The sequence below is a fragment of the Zea mays genome, chromosome 7, assembly GCF_902167145.1.
Source record: "Zea mays cultivar B73 chromosome 7, Zm-B73-REFERENCE-NAM-5.0, whole genome shotgun sequence".
Taxonomy (NCBI): Eukaryota; Viridiplantae; Streptophyta; class Magnoliopsida; order Poales; family Poaceae; genus Zea; species Zea mays.
The window spans coordinates 15,878,735-15,899,056 of record NC_050102.1 but is presented as its reverse complement, the minus strand read 5'-3'; the positions used below and the strand labels follow the sequence as shown (position 1 = coordinate 15,899,056).

Genomic DNA, 20,322 nt, shown 5'->3' with positions numbered 1-20,322 from the left:
TGCGGTCACTTCGGCTCTGTCGACTAGAGGACGCGCGTCAGGATAAAGGTGTCAGGCCACCTTTGCATTAAATGCCCCTGCGATTTGGTCGGTTGGAGTGGCGATTTGGCCAGGGTTGCTTCTTGGCGAAGACTGGGCCTCGGGCGAGCCGGAAGTATGTTCGTCGCTGGAGGGGGGCCTCGGGCGAGACGTAGATCCTCCGGGGTCGGCTGCTCTTGCCCGAGGCCGGGCTCGGGCGAGTCGTGATCGAGTCCCTCGAATGGACCGATCCCTGACTTAGTCGCACCCATCAGGCCTTTGCAGCTTTATGCTGATGGGGGCTACCAGCTGAGAATTAGGAGTCTTGAGGGTACCCCTAATTATGGTCCCCAACACTATCATTATCGGGACAGTTAGCAATAAAGTGACCAATCTTACCACACTTGAAGCAGGACCGATTTCCCTTCGTCTTGCTCTTGTTGGTATGCTCCTTGCGACCTTTGAGCGCCGTCTTGAAGCGCTTGATGATGAGGGCCATTTCATTCTCATTAAGTCCGGCCGTCTCAACTTGTGCCACCTTGCTAGGTAGCGTCTCCCTGCTACTTGTTGCTTTGAGAGCAACTGTTTGAGGCTCGTGGATCATCATTGGGCCATTCAACGCCTCATCAACATATCTTGCCTCCTTGATCATCATTCGCCCGCTTACGAACTTTCCGAGTATTTCCTCGGGCGTCATCTTGATGTACCTAGGATTCTCACGAATAGAGTTTACAAGATGAGGATCAAGGACAGTGAAGGACCTTAGCATATAAGTCGGACGACGTCGTGGTCCGTCCATCTCGTGCTCCCATAGCTCCTTATCTTGTTGACCAGGGTCTTGAGCCTATTGTACGTTTGAGTTGGCTTCTCTCCCCTGATCATCGCGAACCTTCCTAGTTCGCCTTCCACCAACTCCATCTTGGTGAGCATGGTGGCATTGTTCCCCTCATGCGAGATCTTGAGGGTGTCCCAGATCTGCTTGGCGTTATCCAAGCCGCTCACCTTATTGTATTCTTCCCTGCACAAGGATGCTAAAAGAACAGTAGTAGCTTATGCATTTTTATGGATTTGTTCATTGATAAACATAGAATTATCCGAACTATCAAATTGCATTCCATTTTCTACTATCTCCCATATACTTGGATGAAGAGAGAACAAGTGGCTACACATTTTGTGACTCCAAAATCCGTAATCCTCTCCATCAAAGTGTGGAGGTTTACCAAGTGGAATGGAAAGCAAATGAGCATTGGAATTATGCGGAATACGAGAATAATTGAAAGAAAAGTTCGAGTTAACAGTTTCTTTTTCTCCTCGTATTCGTCGTCCTTTTGAGAAGAGGAAGATTCATCGCTGTCATAGTAGACAATCTTCTTGATGCGCCTCTTCTTCTTTCCATCCTTCTTCTTTTGACTCGAGCCGAAGTCATTGGCTTTGTCGTCCCTTGGCTCGTTGAAGATGGACTACTTCTCATTGTCGTTGACCACCATCCCCTTTCCCTTAGGATCCATCTCTTCGAGCGATTAGTCCCTTTCTTGAAGAGAACGGCTCCGATACCCATTGAGAGCACCTAGAGGGGGGGGTGAATAGGTGATCCTGTAAAAACTTAAAGCTTAAAGCCACAAAACTTGATTAAGTGTTAGCACAATGAAATCAAGTGGCTAGGGACCGAGCTCTTGCGAAACACAATAGTCACAGTGAGAACAAGCACAAGAGACACGATGATTTATCCCGTGGTTCAGCCAAGTATAACACTTGCCTACTCCACGTTGTGGCGTCCCAACGGACGAGAGTTGCACTCAACTCCTCTCAAGTGATCCTATGATCAACTTGAATACCACGGTTTTCTTCTTTCTTTACTCTTTCCCGTTTGCGAGGAATCTCCACAACTTGGAGTCTCTCGCCCTTACAATAAGGATCAAAGTGAAAGCACTAGAGTAAGAGAGGGAAGCAACACACACAAATCCATATCAATACGCACACACACGGCCAAGACATGAGCTCAAATGAATAGCACAAAGTTTACCACTAGAACAGAGCTCAAATCACTAAGAATGTCAATCGAGTGCGCAAAGACGGAGTGTGAATGATCAAGAGTGCTCAAAGTATGCTTGGTTGACTCCTCCATGCGCCTAGGGGTCCCTTTTATAGCCCTAAGGCAGCTAGGAGTCGTTGGAGGCATTCTTGGCAGGCAATACTTGCCTTCTGTCGGGTGGTGCACCGGACAGTCCGGTGCACCACCGGACATCCCCTGTTCACTGTCCGGTGCAGATAGCCTTCCTAATTTGGCGCAGCCGACCGTTGAAGATTTGGAGCCGTTGGCGCACCGGACACTGTTCGGTGCACACCGGACAGTCCAGTGCCCCCATCAGACCGTTGGCTCGACCACGCGTCACGCGCAGATTGCGCGGCTGACCGTTGGCTCACCGGACAGTCCGGTGCACCACCGGACAGTCCGGTGATTTTTAGTCGTACGCCGCCGACGAAATCCCGAGAGCGGCCATTTTGACCAAAGGCAGCCTGGCGCAACGGACACTGTCCGGTGCACCACCGGACAGTCCAGTGCACCCAGACTGTGCTAAGTCTTGGCTGCTTCAGCCAAGTCTTTTTCTTTTTCTGTTTTCCCTGATTCTAGCACTTAGCCAAATATGTTAGTACACAAAATACAATGTACTAAGTCTAGAATCTTACCTTATTGATGATTTGCACTTCATCCACCATTTTGCACAATTTATACTTAAGCCATTTGTGTTGGACACTTAATCACCAAAATACTTAGAAATAACCCAAGGGCACATTTCCCTTTCACACAGGCGCCACCGGCTCAAGAACCGAAGCAACGGAGAGAGCTGGCGCATCAACTGGTCTCCCTCGCCTAGGAACCGAGGCAATCTTGCTTGCGGCATTAATTGTCCTGCCAGCCGCCGAATTAACTTGAACGTGCGGCCCCAGACACACAAGAACTGATGGCCGACCGGCTGAAGGCTGGGAGTTGAAACGGCGCCTCTGCTGATTCCTGGAATTGCGGCCACGATCCTCATCCTGACTGTCCGATGGTGGCGGTGAAGGTGGAGGAGGAGGAGGCGGAAACACCTCCGTCGAACTCCCAGGTCTGGAAACCAGGATCGAAATAGGATAAGTCACTGTGCGTGGGTAAGACGGCCCAACGTCCAGAGTTGGCTCCTCCACATGGAGATCCAAAGATGAAGGCAGATTATCCGGATCATCACACCAAACACGCAGGCAGAATGAAGACAAATCAAAAACCTCCTCAGGAACAGGAAGCAGCTCATGAACCAGGCAGTGTCCAATGAGAAGCTGCCCAGCAGAATGTACATCCCGGAGGTGAACCGGGAGGCCGCGAAGCTCAATATCCAGCAGGAAAGGCATCTCCCTTCCACCGGAGGCCATGAACTGACGAGACCACCTCCTAACGTGCATCTGAAGAGGAGGTGCATAGAAGGACTGACCCTCACTGAGCATCCGATCAGCCAGCTCCACGTTGGGTAGAAGGGCGATGAAGGTATTCGGCGCAACCAGGCGAAGGTCGAGCGCATCATCCTCAAGATCAAATTTTAGAGAGAGCGCAATAGAGACTTCCGCGGTGCGGCCAGAACACCTTAGTCCCACAACAAAGATGAGAAGAGCACGCCGGAGATCATCTTCAGCCTGGGCGATCCTCTTGGTGCGTTTGATGAAACGACGAGGCGGGGAAGGGGGCCCAGAAATGGCGCGAACGTCCTCCAGAGGGGGCTGGGGTAGCCCATCCGAAGGGTCACCACGACCATCAGTACCAGCCGCATTGCTGGCCCTTCGTCGTCTATGTCCCCGGCGAGTGTGCCTGTGTCCCCCGCCACCAGAGCCCGAGCCAACGCCACCACCAAAACCAGCACCGCTGCCACCCGTATGATCTCCAGCAGTGCAGTCCAGGGTATCCATGGGAGGCAGAGCATGGGAGACAGGGCGCCACACCATGGAACGTCATGGTCTAGGCGGTGTTGTCCGCCGGCGCGGGCACACGTGAGCATGGTGCCCCAGCAGCCTACAAACGAAGCACCTCACCGGCCGACGACACACCATCGCGCGATGAGAGGGGGAGAAACAATTGAAACACTTTCCACGCAGGTCGGCAGGGACGGGCCTGTGCAGAGGCATCAGCGGGCGAGGACGACGCCAGCGAGCACGACGATTGACGACCGTCAGCCAGTCATCACCAGCAACAGGGTGAGTGGCGAGGGGGGTGGAGGAGGAGACGAGCACATCCTTGTAAGAAGGCAGCCGACCATCATGGTTGCCACCACCATCGCTCCAACGCTAGGCCTTGGAACGGCTCGCAGGCAACGAAGTCGGAGAGAGGGAGGGGGAGGGGGATCCCGACGTTGGGGAGGGGAGGGTTGTGGTCGCCGGGCCTGGAGCAAACGTCGGCGTGGGGCTCTGGCTAGTTTGAGCGCACATCCTACCTTTTTAGCTCACTCAACATGGAATCCAAAATGTTAAATGGTTTTAAACTCAAACGAGTATCTTAAACCAACTCGTCCATGAAATCACAAACTAGCCTATGTTATAGGCTGCCCAGCCCATTTATCCCAAAGTAAAGTAAAACTTTGTTCAACCTACCTACCTCATATACCCGCAATTGTTATCCCAACTTGGATAAGGGCATCTAACACCATGACCGATGGTCCCTAAATCAGACCCCAAAGAAAGCTCGATTATGCCATAGTACACTCATTCTATGTCAACACTCACCACATAGCTAAAACATGATGTACCCTTGTTTCTATACCACACCTGCTAATGGTATAAAAATAATTTCAGGTGTATAAAAGAAATATATATACTGGAATTTCATAAAGATAAGGTCAGCTTGATATGCTTAACTAAATGACATTCTTAAATAGGGTTATAGAATCTAATGTGATCTAATCTAATGTGGTCTGAACTAATGTGGTCTGCTTAAACAGATTAGTGGTACTTGGACCCTTTTAGCCAGGTGTTAACCTAGCACATTAGACTAACTCAACCGTGAGCTAACTCAACCAATAGTCATGATGAATTGAATAATCTATCTATTCTCACCTAACATCAAACAAACTTTTAATCTACATCAGGTAGTCTATCTTATCTTGACAAATTCTACCCTACCTTTGGAAATTCACCTTATACCACTAGTTATCCCGATCTGGATATAAAACAAAGATTAAGCCCTGTTAAAGAATCTTCAGATCATAACCAGTTACTAGCTTATTCATTCCGCTTATCGAATAAATTCCCTTGCAAAACTATTTTGCCATATGCTTCTAACTCTCATGGTCAATACTAGGAAGGGATGATTACCAGACAATAGCAAACATAAATGAATCCTCCAAACCCTCCACCTGTTGGAATCGATCAAGTGGTTGCCGCCTAAATACTGGTAATACAACTAATGACAGACATGGTTACCGAAATGCAAAATCAGATGAGACAAGAACGCCAGGAAATACGTCAGGACCGGCTGGAGATACGTCGAGAAATAAGACAAGCACAGTAGGAAAGATAACGACAACAACAACCTCCACCACCACCAAGCTACATAAATATATATGTAAATTATTACTATTTGTAAGACCTAAATGTTATTTTAGTTAGTAGATGATATGATACTATTTCAGGAGGAATAATAAGGTCTAATTGACCCCATGTGTTGCTAATAAATTATGCATCATGCTGAGATTTTTGTTCGTGCATATGTGTTGAGACAATATGAGTATACACCCTTTCCTTACAAATCTCGGGGACGAGATTTCTGTTAAGGGGGTAGGATTTGTAAGGCCCAAAATCTGTATAAAAAATATATTAATAATAAAATAAATACATGAAGAAATAAAATAGTAAATTCAGATATCTCAAATTATCCTTGAGTGTTAACAATTGAGAACTGAATTTTGGAAAACCAAGAGATATTTTAGAAAAGAAGTAATAGAAAAGTTTTCTATTCAACCAAAGGATTATGCATATCATTAAATGATGCACCATAAACATTTATTTACATGAATATCTAATGTTTGAAGTAACTTTTAATTTTTGTCCCACAATCAAAATACCATTTTCCTAAAAAGAAAGGATCATGAGTGTATCATATTTCAAACATTTAATCAATTAAAATAAATCTATTTCTATTGTTTCATAATTGATTTTGAATATGTAATAAAAATTGGAATTCCTAAACTTTATCTTGGATTTGGATTTTAAATGTGTAAATCAAAAGAGAATGGGAATTGGGATTTAACCCAAAGGTATAATTTTAGAATTTGAGGAAAGGGAAGAAAACATTAAACAAAGGAGATAAAATAAAAGTATAAAATTCCCACACTAGTATGTTCTAATTGGCACATTTATTATAAGTGCAAGTTCACATTTAAATTTGGATTCAAAATTTGAATAAAAAAAGATTAGAAAAGGGAAAGGAAAAATATAAAAGAAAAATGGGAAACTGTTGTTGGGCCAATTTCTACCGGGCGGCCCACCTTAACCGCGCGCGCGACCTGGCCTCAATTCTGCATGTTGGCGCCGACGCCTGGGCCCCACCAGTCATCCGCTGCACGCTTGGGTCATAGTGTTCGCTGACGTGTGGGACCCATCGGGCGGACTGATTCTTCTAGCTCCGGCCGTTGCGAATGCATGCCGAATCCTCCGCGCTCGCCTGTTGAATCACCGCACCCACTAGTCGGGTAAGTCAGACCCGCGCGGACTCAAAATATATGGATGGGATTAGGTTCTCGCCGAGCTCGCCTCGCGCCTCGCCTTGCCCCCTGCTGGCGGCGGCGCTGTCCATCGTGCACTGACACCCTCCCGGCCTCCATCACCTTCCTCGCCGCTGCTTGGATCGCGGCCAACCAGCGTAACCGCCTGGCGCACCTGACGCACGCGGGCTGGCATCTCGCCAGAGCTTTAAATCGTGCCGCCTCTTCCCCAGCCCTATACCTTGAGAAATAACATCGCGTTTGGATCTCCTACGTTCGTAGCCGCCAGCGATCTTTCTTTCTCTGCTCTGGTGTGGTGCTCGGTCGGGGGCGCGTAGGTGGCCTACGCTGGCGGCGAAGCGGTCCCTCATGCGTGTGCAGCTGAGTTACCTCTGGCGTGACCCATCCGTCACCGGGAGGAAAAGAGCCCTCGCCTCGTCGAGGTCGGTGCACCGCCGCAGGAGAAATTGCTATAGCGCTGTCGGCTCATAACCGTGGTTTGATCCATGGACGTCACCGGGAGCTATGGATGGTGTCCGTGGTGTCCTCGTTCGGATCCAGTGACCGATGAACCGGCGATTTCTCGCCGATGTGATGAACGGCCGCCGTGTCCGCTGCTCACCGTGGGAGGCCTCACCTGTGCCATAATAACAGGTATGAAGCTCTCCCCTATGTCCGCCGCACCCTCAATTTTGGTTAGCTACCGTCCAACGACGCGTAGATCCGCATATGCGCCAGATTGGGTGCTCACCGGCGTCCTCCGCCGTGGTGATCACCTGGGCGCCGCTCTCTGTTAGCTAGAGGTGGGGGAAAGTGACAGGTGCCGTAGAAAGGTTGATGTGTGGCTAGGATTAGATCCAGGAAGAGATTCATTGTGGGCCGTTGATCTCGTGCTGTCCGGCCTATATTAAATAATGGGGCCGCGTCGGATAACCAAATTAGGTGCGTAGATCTCTGATCGAACGGTTGGGGTGGATCTCGGGGTTTAAAATCCGGGCGGCCGATCCCAGATGTAACGGTTAACATTGTTTACCGCTTTGGGGCAAGCCCTGTTTAATCCGTGCCCTTGATCTCAGATCGTGCGGCCAGGAACGCAGAATACCCCTTCGCCGTGCCTATTTGATAAAGAGCCCCTGGACTAATATAGAATCAACACGTCGTCAGTGCTACAACGTTCTGAGTCTCGGGAAGTTTTGTAGTTTAGCCCCTGTGCTCCCTGAAAATTGGCGCACAGTCCCGAGGTCATGGAAAATCATATAATTAATTATAGAAATTGATTTTATTGCAAAAACAATTCCAGAATCTTTTTAAATCCATAGAAAATTCATATTAAGTCCAAATGAGTCCATTCCAATTTCTATAACTCTATAATATTATTGTTTATCACATAGTACCTCTGGTTTGACATGTGTAGGAAAAGGGTGACGCCTAAGAGGGGGGGTGAATTAGGACTTCCAAAACTTTTACTAAACTAGGCCACAATTAAATCCCTAGAGCAAAACCTTTGCAAGTAATCAAACTAGAGTGTGCAAACTAGGTTTTGTCTAAGTGTTGCTATCTCTACCGCAAAGGTTAAGTTTCAATCTACACTAAACAAGTATGACTACAAGATTGAAACTTAAATGCTTAATATAAATATGGAAAGTAAAGAGCTAGGTAGAGAAGCAAACTCTCGTGGATGACGCTGGTATTTTTACCGAGGTATCCGGAACCACGCAAGGTCCCGACTAATCCTCGTTGGTGCCCCTACGCAAAGGGAAGCCCACGCGAGGGCCAAGCACCTCGGTCGAGTAACTCCGTAGAGAGCCGCGGGCCTTCTCCACGCGCAAGTGGTGCTCCGCTTCCGGCTCCTCTCGGACGCTCCCCGCCGTCTCCACTATCGAGCTTCCGGCCGAAACGCCGCGGGCCTCGTTCCCTCCGGTACACGGTGGCGGCCGTGACACAAACGCGGTTGTCACGGTCTCGCAAGACTCTCGCCCCACTCGGTACAATTACAACGACTCACGCAAGAGCCGAGGGGTTGTGTGGTTTTACAAAACTCACTCAACTAACTAGGATTCACCTAGAGCAAGCGCTAATGCGGTCTAACTAACCTAAGCACTTCACAAAGCACCTACGCTAATCACCGAGTGATTCTATTAAGCACTTGGGTGTTTGAGCACTTGGAAATGTCTACAATATGCCTTGGTATGTTTCTTGGGCTCCCACACTTGAGAATGGCCGGCTGGGGTGGTATTTATAACCTCCACACCCCCAACTAGCCGTTGGACAGAAAGCAGCAGCTTTCTATCGTCGGGTGCACTGGACATTCCGGTGCACCACCGGACACTGCACAGTAGATGTCCGGTGCACGCCACGTCAGCCGACCGTTGGCGCCTGTAGCAGTCGACCGTTGGATCCGACCGTTGCCGTCTGCCCGTTGGCACACCGGACAGTCTGGTGCTACAGCCAGAGAGCGCCTGTCTTTGGCCTCTCTGCGCAGACTGTCCGGTGCCTCACCGGACACCAATGTCCGGTGCGCCACCAGGCGCTGGCTGACAGCCCTTATCTTGGATTTCTTCGCTGATTTCTTCGGGCTTCTTTTGTTCTTGAGTATTGGACTCCTATGCATCTTTTTATGTCTTCTTTTGAGGTGTTGCATCCTCATTGCCTTGGTCCAATTCTCTTCGCATCCTGTGAACTATAATTATAAACACTAGCAAACATATTAGTCCACAGGTTGTGTTAATCATCAAACACCAAAACTCAATTAGCCAAATGGCCCGGGGTCCATTTTCCTTACAATCTCCCCCTTTTTGGTGATTGATGACAACACAACCAAAGCAAGCAAATAATACAAGTATTTGTACTAAAATATGCAATCTACTTGCTAAGATGCATGATTGTCCCCACAATGTGAAGTTATGGACTTAAGCCTCCCCCTAACTCCATAATTCACTTACTTCCTATTTTTGGACCAAATAACCAAAACCACTGGAAAAACCATTTGTAGATATAAAATTTTAATTTGGTGGTGTTTGGTGTTTGATATAGTTTTCATTGCTTTGGTCCCTAAACTTCTCCCCCTTTGGCATCAACCACCGAAAAGGAAGACAATAAAAGCATGTAGGAAGTAAATAAAAGCTTGCCCTCAACAAGAATTGTATCAAATGATATCACTAGAAGGATATTAAATTAAGCCATGTGAATGATACCACTTGTAGGGGTCCTTAAAAGATTACTCCCCCTAAATGAGTATTCTCCTTTGGAAAGAGTTTTTCTCCCCCTTTAGAGATGAAGAAATACTCCCCCTGACAGAGATTCTCTACATAGGAAAAAGCATGGGAAAATTAGAGGAGCAAGACATGGTTTGAAAAGACTGACTTCCCTTATGCATAGATAACAGAATATGAGTTAACTACTTATGTATTTTTAGCAACATGGAAGCATATGATATGAATTATAGTCTAATCAAATATTGGAGAAGACATGTAAATGGTACTAAATGTAGTCTCAAAAGATACCAATTGAAAGTCAATGGCGAGCTTGAGAGACATGAGAGTTCTTGGAGATTTTGCAGTGGAAGATTGTTGTCTTTCTCCGGAGACTTCATTTTCCTTACAATGAGACTATCACATGAAATAGACTTGAAAAGATGTTAGTCTCAAAGTGTTAGATTATAGAGTAACCTCCCCCTAAAGGTGTGCATACAAGTTTTGAATACTTGTAGGAGACATGCACTTTGATTTGATATCAAGAGGGGCAAATTATCCATAATCCAAACTTTGGCACATATAGGTTAAATGATACAACTTGTAGAAATCAAAATTTTCAATTGATGCATCATTTACTATGGTGTGATATAAAAGCTATGTGCCGTGCTTAAATAAACATTTTAAGCCATGTAGGTTTGCTTAAGTATATGAATTAAAAAGAAGCAATCCTACCATATGATTTACCTAGTATGCATGATTTTAAACAAAAGTACATAACAAATGGAATACTAGGCAAGAAAGGTAAACTAGATACAAGGTAAAATAGATACGCATATCTAAAAACAAGAGAAATACAATAAAACTAGTTACCTTAGTCATGGGTGGGAAATTTGGGTTCAAAATTTTCACTAATCCACTTGGCAATAAACTTGATCCAATATGATGTACCCCATGATATACATCCCAACTTTGCCAAGTCTCCAAATTTCCCGAGGACCTTCAGTCCACTCACTTCCCTTTCGGGATCCAAACCTTCTTGGTGCTTTTCATGGTTGAAATTATCTCCTTTGGCACCCAGATGCGTTTGGCCTCCTTTCCTTTGTTGGCTTGCTTGTTGGCCTTGATTGCTATCACCTTTCCGTTCTTTTTCTTCTTGATCAAATATGGTGTAGCATCCTTTTTGTTCACCTTTTTGATGTAGGTGTTGGAGATTTTGCTTGATGGCTTTTGCTTGAGCTTTCGCCTTTGTTTATCCCCGATCATCGCCTTGCATTGGAAAGACTTGTGGCCTTCCATGTGGCATAGTCTACAAATCACAGTTTCTCCCTCCATAGGCTTGTTCACTCCCGCAGTGGTGTTATCCTGTGAAGGTCGGATTTGTTTGGCTTTGCCTTTCTTGTCATACAAAGCCTTGCCAAGGCGAGCCACTTCTTGCTTTAATTGTTCATTTTCCTTTGCAACCTCATCCGAACATGTCTTTACAACAATATTCTCAACAACGACTTGGTTGCAGGGGTTAGAATCATTAATTAAATCAAAGCAGGAAGTAGAAGCATCTTTCTTAATTATTTCAGGTATTTCAACTAAAGATGCTGCTGGGGTGCTACCAATGTTTTCTAGCTTAGTAGTTAGCTCATTATTGTGTATGCTAAGAATTTCCATTTTCTCTAGCAAATTTTCAATAGCTTCTTGGGAGCTAGCTAACTTAGCCTTAAGTTTTTCATTCTTTTTAATAAGGCTATCATCGGTAGCAGTGGATGGAGCACTAGATTCTAATAGCTCAATTTTAGTTGATAGCTCACTATTTAAGTTTGCAAAAGTTTCAAATTTTTCTAGCAAACCTTTGTAATCATTTTGAGAGCTAACCAACTTATTTTTCAAAGTTTTAAGTTGAGCTTTTTGCTTAGTGCAAACATCCTGGAAAAATTCTACGGCTTCCGCAAGCTCATCTAGAGAGGGCTTTCCCTCACCTTCATCATTACTACTACTTTCATCACTAGAGGATGGAATGCTTTTGTTACCTCTTGCCATAAGGCATTTGTGTGATGACCGTGATGATCGTGACGAGGACCGGTGGCTGCGTGTCCTTGGAGGTTCATCTTCACTTGAAGAATCATCCCAAGTTCTAACACTTGTTAGCGCCTTGCCTTTGCTCCTCTCCTTTTTGGGTTTGGCCATATTTTGACAGTTGTCCCTGAAGTGACCCTTCTCCCCACATGCGAAGCATCCTCTCTTCCTTTGCTTTTTCCTGTCAATGTTAAAGAGAAGATCCTCGACCTGCAGGGGCACACCCATTAGATTAATCTTGTGGATCATCCCCATTACCTTTCCGACGCGTCGGATCGTTTCTTCGTCCTCGGAGGATGATGTGCATGGTTGATTATCTTCATCATCATCACTTTCTTCTTCTTCCTCTTCTTCACTTGAGGAACTTGGAGTGGGAGCCTTCTTTTTGCCCTTCCTTTCATCACATGCAAAAGCATATGGTCTTGAGGAAGTTTGCTCCTCTCCCCGACTCATTTTTCGCGACATCTCAAAGGCCGCGATTTTCCCAATCACAATGGTCGGGGTCATGTTGCTTAAGTCCTCTATGTTGTGAAGGATGGTGATGATGCTCCCATATCTTTGTTGTGGTAGCAGGGAGATAATCTTCCTCACAATGTCCGCATCACCTAGCTTATTAATGCCAATAGAATTGAGCTCATTGATAATTAGATTCAAGCGAGAATACATGTCTCTAACAAGCTCATCATCTTTCATAGCAAAAGAATTATACTCATTTAAGACTAGGCAATGTTTTTGCTCACGGACATTGGATGTGCCGTCATGGAGCTCATGCAATTTTAGCCAAATCTCATTAGCAGTTTTCAGGGTAAATACTTGATTGAAAATATCCATGCTAAGAGATTCATACAAGCAATTTTTGGCTCTAGCATTTAAATGAATTTCTTTTTCTTCACTCGTGGTGGGTTTCTCGGGATTCTTGAGGGGTTTCATCCTGTCACGAGTGACTCTCCAAACACCTAGATCAACGGCCTCTAGGTAACAAGCCATTCTAGCACTATAATATGGGAAGTTAGTGCCGTCGAAGTGTGGTGGCCTATGGGTATCCATCCCTTCCTCTAAAAAGCGTCGGCTCTTTTAGCGGTGAAGCTAAAGCGTTTCAAATGAGCCAAACCGGGCTCTGATACCACTTGTAGGAAACGGGTGACGCCTAAGAGGGGGGTGAATTAGGACTTCCAAAACTTTTACTAAACTAGGCCACAATTAAATCCCTAGAGCAAAACCTTTGCAAGTAATCAAACTAGAGTGTGCAAACTAGGTTTTGTCTAAGTGTTGCTATCTCTACCGCAAAGGTTAAGTTTCAATCTACACTAAACAAGTATGACTACAAGATTGAAACTTAAATGCTTAATATAAATATGGTAAGTAAAGAGCTAGGTAGAGAAGCAAACTCTCGTGGATGACGCCGGTATTTTTACCGAGGTATCCGGAACCACGCAAGGTCCCGACTAATCCTCGTTGGTGCCCCTACGCAAAGGGAAGCCCACGCGAGGGCCAAGCACCTCGGTCGAGTAACTCCGTAGAGAGCCGCGGGCCTTCTCCACGCGCAAGTGGTGCTCCGCTTCCGGCTCCTCTCGGACGCTCCCCGCCGTCTCCACTATCGAGCTTCCGGCCGAAACGCCGCGGGCCTCGTTCCCTCCGGTACACGGTGGCGGCCGTGACACAAACGCGGTTGTCACGGTCTCGCAAGACTCTCGCCCCACTCGGTACAATTACAATGACTCACGCAAGAGCCGAGGGGTTGTGTGGTTTTACAAAACTCACTCAACTAACTAGGATTCACCTAGAGCAAGCGCTAATGCGGTCTAACTAACCTAAGCACTTCACAAAGCACCTACGCTAATCACCGAGTGATTCTATTAAGCACTTGGGTATTTGAGCACTTGGAAATGTCTACAATATGCCTTGGTATGTTTCTTGGGCTCCCACACTTGAGAATGGCCGGCTGGGGTGGTATTTATAGCCTCCACACCCCCAACTAGCCGTTGGACAGAAAGCAACAACTTTCTGTCGTCGGGTGCACCGGACAGTCCGGTGCACCACCGGACACTGCACAGTAGATGTCCGGTGCACGCCACGTCAGCCGACCGTTGGCGCCTATAGCAGTCGACCGTTGGATCCGACCGTTGCCGTCTACCCGTTGGCACACCGGACAGTCCGGTGCACACCGGACAGTCCGGTGCTACAGCCAGAGAGCGCCTGTCTTTGGCCTCTCTGCGCAGACTGTCCGGTGCCTCACCGGACAGTCCGGTGCACACCGGACACCAATGTCCGGTGCGCCACCAGGTGCTGGCTGACAGCCCTTATCTTGGATTTCTTCGCTGATTTCTTCGGGCTTCTTTTGTTCTTGAGTATTGGACTCCTATGCATCTTTTTATGTCTTCTTTTGAGGTGTTGCATCCTCATTGCCTTGGTCCAATTCTCTTCGCATCCTGTGAACTATAATTATAAACACTAGCAAACATATTAGTCCACAGGTTGTGTTAATCATCAAACACCAAAACTCAATTAGCCAAATGGCCCGGGGTCCATTTTCCTTACAACATGAAAACTGTATTAAAATTAATCTCTTGATTAATCTTGTATTGAATACATAAAACCTTAGGAAATTCATAACTCCTATGTTTCAACTCTGATTTGATCCGTTCAAGTTGCGTTAGTCTCGTAGAATTATTTATTATGCAGTAACAACAATTATTATACCATGTCTCATTCTTTTCTAATTAGATCTTTATTTAATTTATGTGGGTTAGTCTTGTTAATCTACTTAACATTATAATCTACTAGAAGATGATCTATGATCAATTTATAACTTAGATTAAAGTTGAGATAATTATTTATAGAATAACCTCTTATATGATTTATATTAACCAATTTATAATATAGTTTAACATTTTAACCACATAAATCCTCTATAAAATCATAACTCCTTAACTGTAACTCCGATCTTAGTAGTTCTCGATTCCACGATCTCGTAGCGACGTGTAGATTATTATTATACAGTTTGTACTTATGTCTGGTGTGATGTTAATTTTGTGTATACTATGTTTGTTGGTATTGCTACGACTAGCATTGAGGTCGCGAGGATCTGAAGAATCACCCTGGTAACTGGAATCTCAAGTGCCAGGCAAGTTGTGCCCTTGACCACTTCTTTTACCCAATAATGTTCTTTATTATCATTATTTAATGTATAGGTTTAATTTTGATGGGTCCCAATAGGTCACCCTAGTTTGTTTATCCATTTTACCTTGTTTACCCTTGAATCACTTGGGTAGCTATGTTATTGCTTTATATGTTTTTGGATTATTATTTCATTATATCCATATTCCAATTATTTTGTTATTCTATTTATGTTCATGTCAAGATCATTAATGTTAATTGGAACATGGAGCTTAACTTGAGAAACATGTGCCACCACAAGGGTGGAATGGGACGCCCTTGGCTGACTAATTAGGAAAGCTAGTGGAAGACTACCTTACCTGAAATGGGCAAGGGCAGTAGGGGAGTTGCATGCAAGGAGGTTCTCGTGTTGATTTTGCTGTGATGGCGGTCAGACGAGGGATTCTTGCAAGTGCTCTTCCCATAATCTATAGCGGGTTTTCAGAAGCTAGTGAAACTTTGTAAAGGCCTCGTAGTGGATCCCTAGCCATTCACCTTGGTAGTGTCTAAGGGTCTAGCTAACCCTGGTGACATGGGATACACGACTTGTGAGTACAGAGTACAACCTCTGCAGAGTGTAAAACTGGTATACTAGACGAGCTCACGGTCATGAGCAGCTCAAGACTCTCACATGATTAAATTATGGAATCTAAATTCAATTTGTCATTTGCATTTGCATGTGATTATTTATTAATTTTGTTCTATTATTTATTATGGTTTGATATTTACTTACATTTAGTAATTGCTAATAAAACTTTGACCAACTTTAAAAGCAATGCTCAGCTTTAAACCCCTATTGTTGATCAGCTTTACAGATCACATGAACTCCCATCTTTGGTGAGTTCATGCCCACATTATTCCCCACAACTTGTTGAGCGATGAACATGTGTGAGCTCACCCTTGCTGCCTCACACCCCCCACAGGAGAAGAACAGGTGGTTCAAGAGGAGCCACACAACGAGTAGTTCAATTCGATTTAGGTGGCGTTTCCTAGTCGACTTTCTGGTGCCAAGGATGGATTTTAGATCCTTTTATATTTATATTTTATTTTGTAAGACTTCCGCTATGTAATAAGTACTCTGATTATATTGTGACATTTATCTCTATACACTCTGTTATTATATATGTTGTCTTCTTTGGCGCATGTATGAGATGCACCCGACTTTGTCCCTTAAATCCGGGTGTGACAAAGTTCAAGTAACATTTTATACCTTATTTTGCAAAACACATGATGTGTACCTTATTTTCTCAACAATGGCTTGTATATAGTTTTTAGCAACTGGCACAACAAGCGGGCATCCCGATGCCGACATATGGGATGTCGCCTCCGGACTTTGCACTACCGATGCCAATGTTGTCGTCTCCACCTCAGCCTCCGTCACAATTCCCTATGTTATGTACACATATGTGTGTGTGACATGTTCATAGATGCATTATGTGTTTAAATGAAAAACTGAGTGGTTACTATTTCATGTGCGTGTGTTATAGTGATTTCAGACACCACCTGCTTCAGTTGCCGCACCTGGAGATGGGTCTGGTCAAAATGATACATCGCATTCTTGGGTGAACAACCTTTTCAACACGCAGAGTCCAGCCGGAGGAAGTGGCTATAACTCGAACCAACCAGGCGATGGATATGAGTGATAGTTCATCAAATGTGTTTAATTTGGAACTATCACTATTCATGTCAAAGACTATCCGTCTAACAATATCCTTTTTTATTTTGGAACTATATGTTGATGTAAAAGAATTTTTGCAACTATTTGGAACTATATGTTTGTGAATGTGAGGTGATGTTAAATTTGTGAATGTGAATACTTATGTGAATGTATTTATGATTGTGAATATGTGGTTGTATATGAACTTTGTGTATATAAGGGATGTGGGCCCCACTTGCGACCGTTAAAACGGTTGACATGTATTATGTCCGACGGGCGGACGTGGCCGTCGAAGATAGTGTACGTCCGACGGCGGCTGTCGGACATACTGCTATTTATGACCTCTTATGTCCGACGACCAGCTGCCGTCGGAGATAAACGGATGCCGTCGGACATAGCTTATGTCCGACGGTTTAATGCTTATGTCCGACGACTTTGGCCGTCGGAAGTTTTGTGATTTACTGTAGTGTGTGATTCTTCAAATATTTGCTGACTAGTAAGCTAATTGCAAATAACATTTGTGTATGAGCCTTGGTTTGATCTCATGTTTCAAAACTGATAAACTCTATACAGGTAGTTCACAATAGCAATTCAGATTAATGAAGAAGCTAATTTACTATTAATCTCTATGCAGCTCCTCAAAATGGAAGACGTGAGCTTGGGTTTGTGGGTCAAGCAGTTCAATAGGACAAGACCCGTTGAATACATTCACAGCGGCAAATTATGTCCATATGGATGCGTCCTTGGCTACTATACTGCTCATTACCAATCGCCAAGGCTAATGCTATGCATGTGGGAGAAGTTACTGGAAGGAAGACCAGACTGTTGCAATATGAGATAACGATGATACCATGGTTCAAAAAGAAGAAAATAACAATTACAGAATGAGTAGCATTTGCACCCTCATCCATAGTGCCAGTCTGGAGATGCCTGAGGACTTCATTTGTAAATATAAAGAGTTGAAACGGTTCAGATAAGTTATTACTATTTTCCGGTATGGCTTTGAGATCTGGTTGCGGCTAAGAGCATCTCCAAAAGGATGCTAAAACCAATCCGTAAACGTGTTTAGGGGTGGAAAAACGAAATTTCTCGTTACACAGACCTCCCTTCCTTCCCCTAAATTACATGCGTCCCGCATCCATGGTCCGCCCTCCCGCAAATATCCGTGAGCAAAGTCTTTCCCCAATCCATCCTTGCGCACGCTTCGCCTATCGTTTCCCGCGGTATTTTTCGCTTGGGTGATGGTAAGCATGCACGGTCCAACGATAGAGCCCAACTGGGCCAGCGACAGCACCTGCAAATGGCCCAGTTTTGTTTGAGCGTTCGTTTTTGCGTGAACTGATGGAGCTCTACTTTGTTTACACCATGAAAAAGATTTAGTATGTCCTCCATAATCACTTTTTGGCGAATAATTTTGCATTTCCTTTTGGAGATGCTCTAAGGTGCGGTTTTGTTACCTGGAGTGGTAACGGGAATGGAGTGGGCTACCATCGCTATCTGATACTCACTCCGTTCTTTTTTATTTATCACGTTTTAGTTTAAAAATAAAATAGCGGGCGACAAACATTTAATGATAGAGGTAGTGCATTGTATTCGTTGCCTTATTTTGTTTGGTTAACGTGGAAAACGTAATCAGCTCCCTTCACAACGTTTGGTCCATATTTCAGATTGGTTTCCATATTTTGGACCACCGTGGGGCAGAAGAAGCATCAACTCACAAATGCAGTATGTAAGGAAGGTCCCAAATGCAGTAAACAATACAAGCAACAAAAATAACATAGGCCCCTTTGATCCCATTAGTCATAGAACTGAAGTTTAGTTTAGAGATTAAACTTTAGTCTCTATCATGTTTGGTCTTCAACACATTAAACGCATTAAATAAATTCTCAGCACATTAAATGCAGTATACAAAGACTGAAATACCCCTTGCCTTGTTTGTTGTGTGCGGCGCCAATGGAAAAAGTGAGGGCGTCAAATGAAAAAGTGTTATTTAGTCCCTTTTAGCACCTCTTTAAGGGACTATAAACTAAAGCCAATTAGTCTCTACTTTAGTCCTTCCGTTTGAAAAAAATAGACTAAATTAGACTATTATCCATGGTGCATCACCTAATGTCTAATGAAGAACACGAAGTTAAGAAAATACTTCCAAAAATTTATGGAACTTGCACATAGTTTCCGAAATCTATAGAAAAATACTTCCAATTGTTCCAGAAATCACAAAAGATTCTACTTTCATAAGGCATTATCCATGCTGTAAAATTGTTCCAACTTCAAATGCTTCAGAAATGAACATTAGCTTATCAGAACCGATCATCTCTTCAGCTCTCACTTCTTTTGAGCCTCATCTAATGAAGGACAACATAATACAAAGCAAACACCACTAAAGAACTGTAGGAGGCTGCTAGCTGCAAGATTAAATTATTGCTTGTTAACCCATGGAGTAATTTCCTTCCCACATGCAACACCATCGTTAATTCTCAGCAAACACCACTAAAGACCTTGTTGGGGGCCTTCGTCTTCCGAAGGTCCTTAAAAACATGATTAACAATGTTTCCCAAGTGTAATATATGTACAAGAACTTTTGGACTCGGAATGAAGTTGTACACAATATGAAAGTGTAGTCGAGACGAAGGTTGAACCAGCTCCGAAGCTACGCGCAAGGAAGCTTCGGCTCAATAGCAGAAAAAAGAACCGACTTAAAGAGGAAAAGGCTATCTAGTTCTCGATAGATTGTCCTTAAGTCAATAGTAAACATGAAGGGCATGAATGTAATTTCACACAGGCTGCGCCCTGTGCCTATAAATAGATGAACAGTACCCCCTTACTATTCACACTAACTTGTATTCACTCGCGCATCACGCTTGGCCTTTTGCCTTCTGTCAAGCCGAAGGTACAAATGTAATTCAATATTGTTTATGTTCATTCATGATGATATAATAAAGATATATCAATGATGTCATATGATTATTCATGTTATCTCTCACATTTCATATACTTCTTCTTTCATTAACATATACAGCAATCATGAAGGTACGTCCTTCATGACCTTCGTCTGAAGATCATTATGTCCTAAGGGAGATAATGCTTCGAAAGACGAAGGGCATTAACCTTTAACATTTTGTGTTGCCTTATTCTTAACTCATAGCATTTGAGAACAAGTCCCCAATATTGGCGCCCACCTCTGGTGTACTCACTTCCACAATCTTCGGCAAAGCATCAACCTTCGTCATGCCGCCGAAGAAGACAACAGCGCCAGGGGCTGCACTGCAGCCACTGGACACAAACCAGGAGACTCTCTCTCTCCGAGAGGCCAGAAGCCAGAAGAGAAAGGCCACCAGTCCAACACTTCAGGAGGAGGAGTTGGACCAGGAGATCAGGGACCTAGAAATCATTCACCAGCAGGTATAAAGGAAAAAGGAGAAGATAGCCCGACTGGCCGACCTTCAGAAGAAGATCGATGAAGCTGCTGAGGAAGTGCGTCATCTTACTCAAGATGATCATGACCGAA

The 20,322-nt window shown here is 44.6% G+C and overlaps 1 pseudogene; it reads left to right on the top strand.

The window, feature by feature from the left end:
* LOC103633748 (hydroxyproline O-galactosyltransferase GALT6-like) overlaps nucleotides 1–17,655 on the top strand; it is a 58,276-nt pseudogene extending 40,621 nt beyond the window's left edge.
* The last annotated feature ends 2,667 nt before the right edge of the window (nucleotides 17,656–20,322 follow it).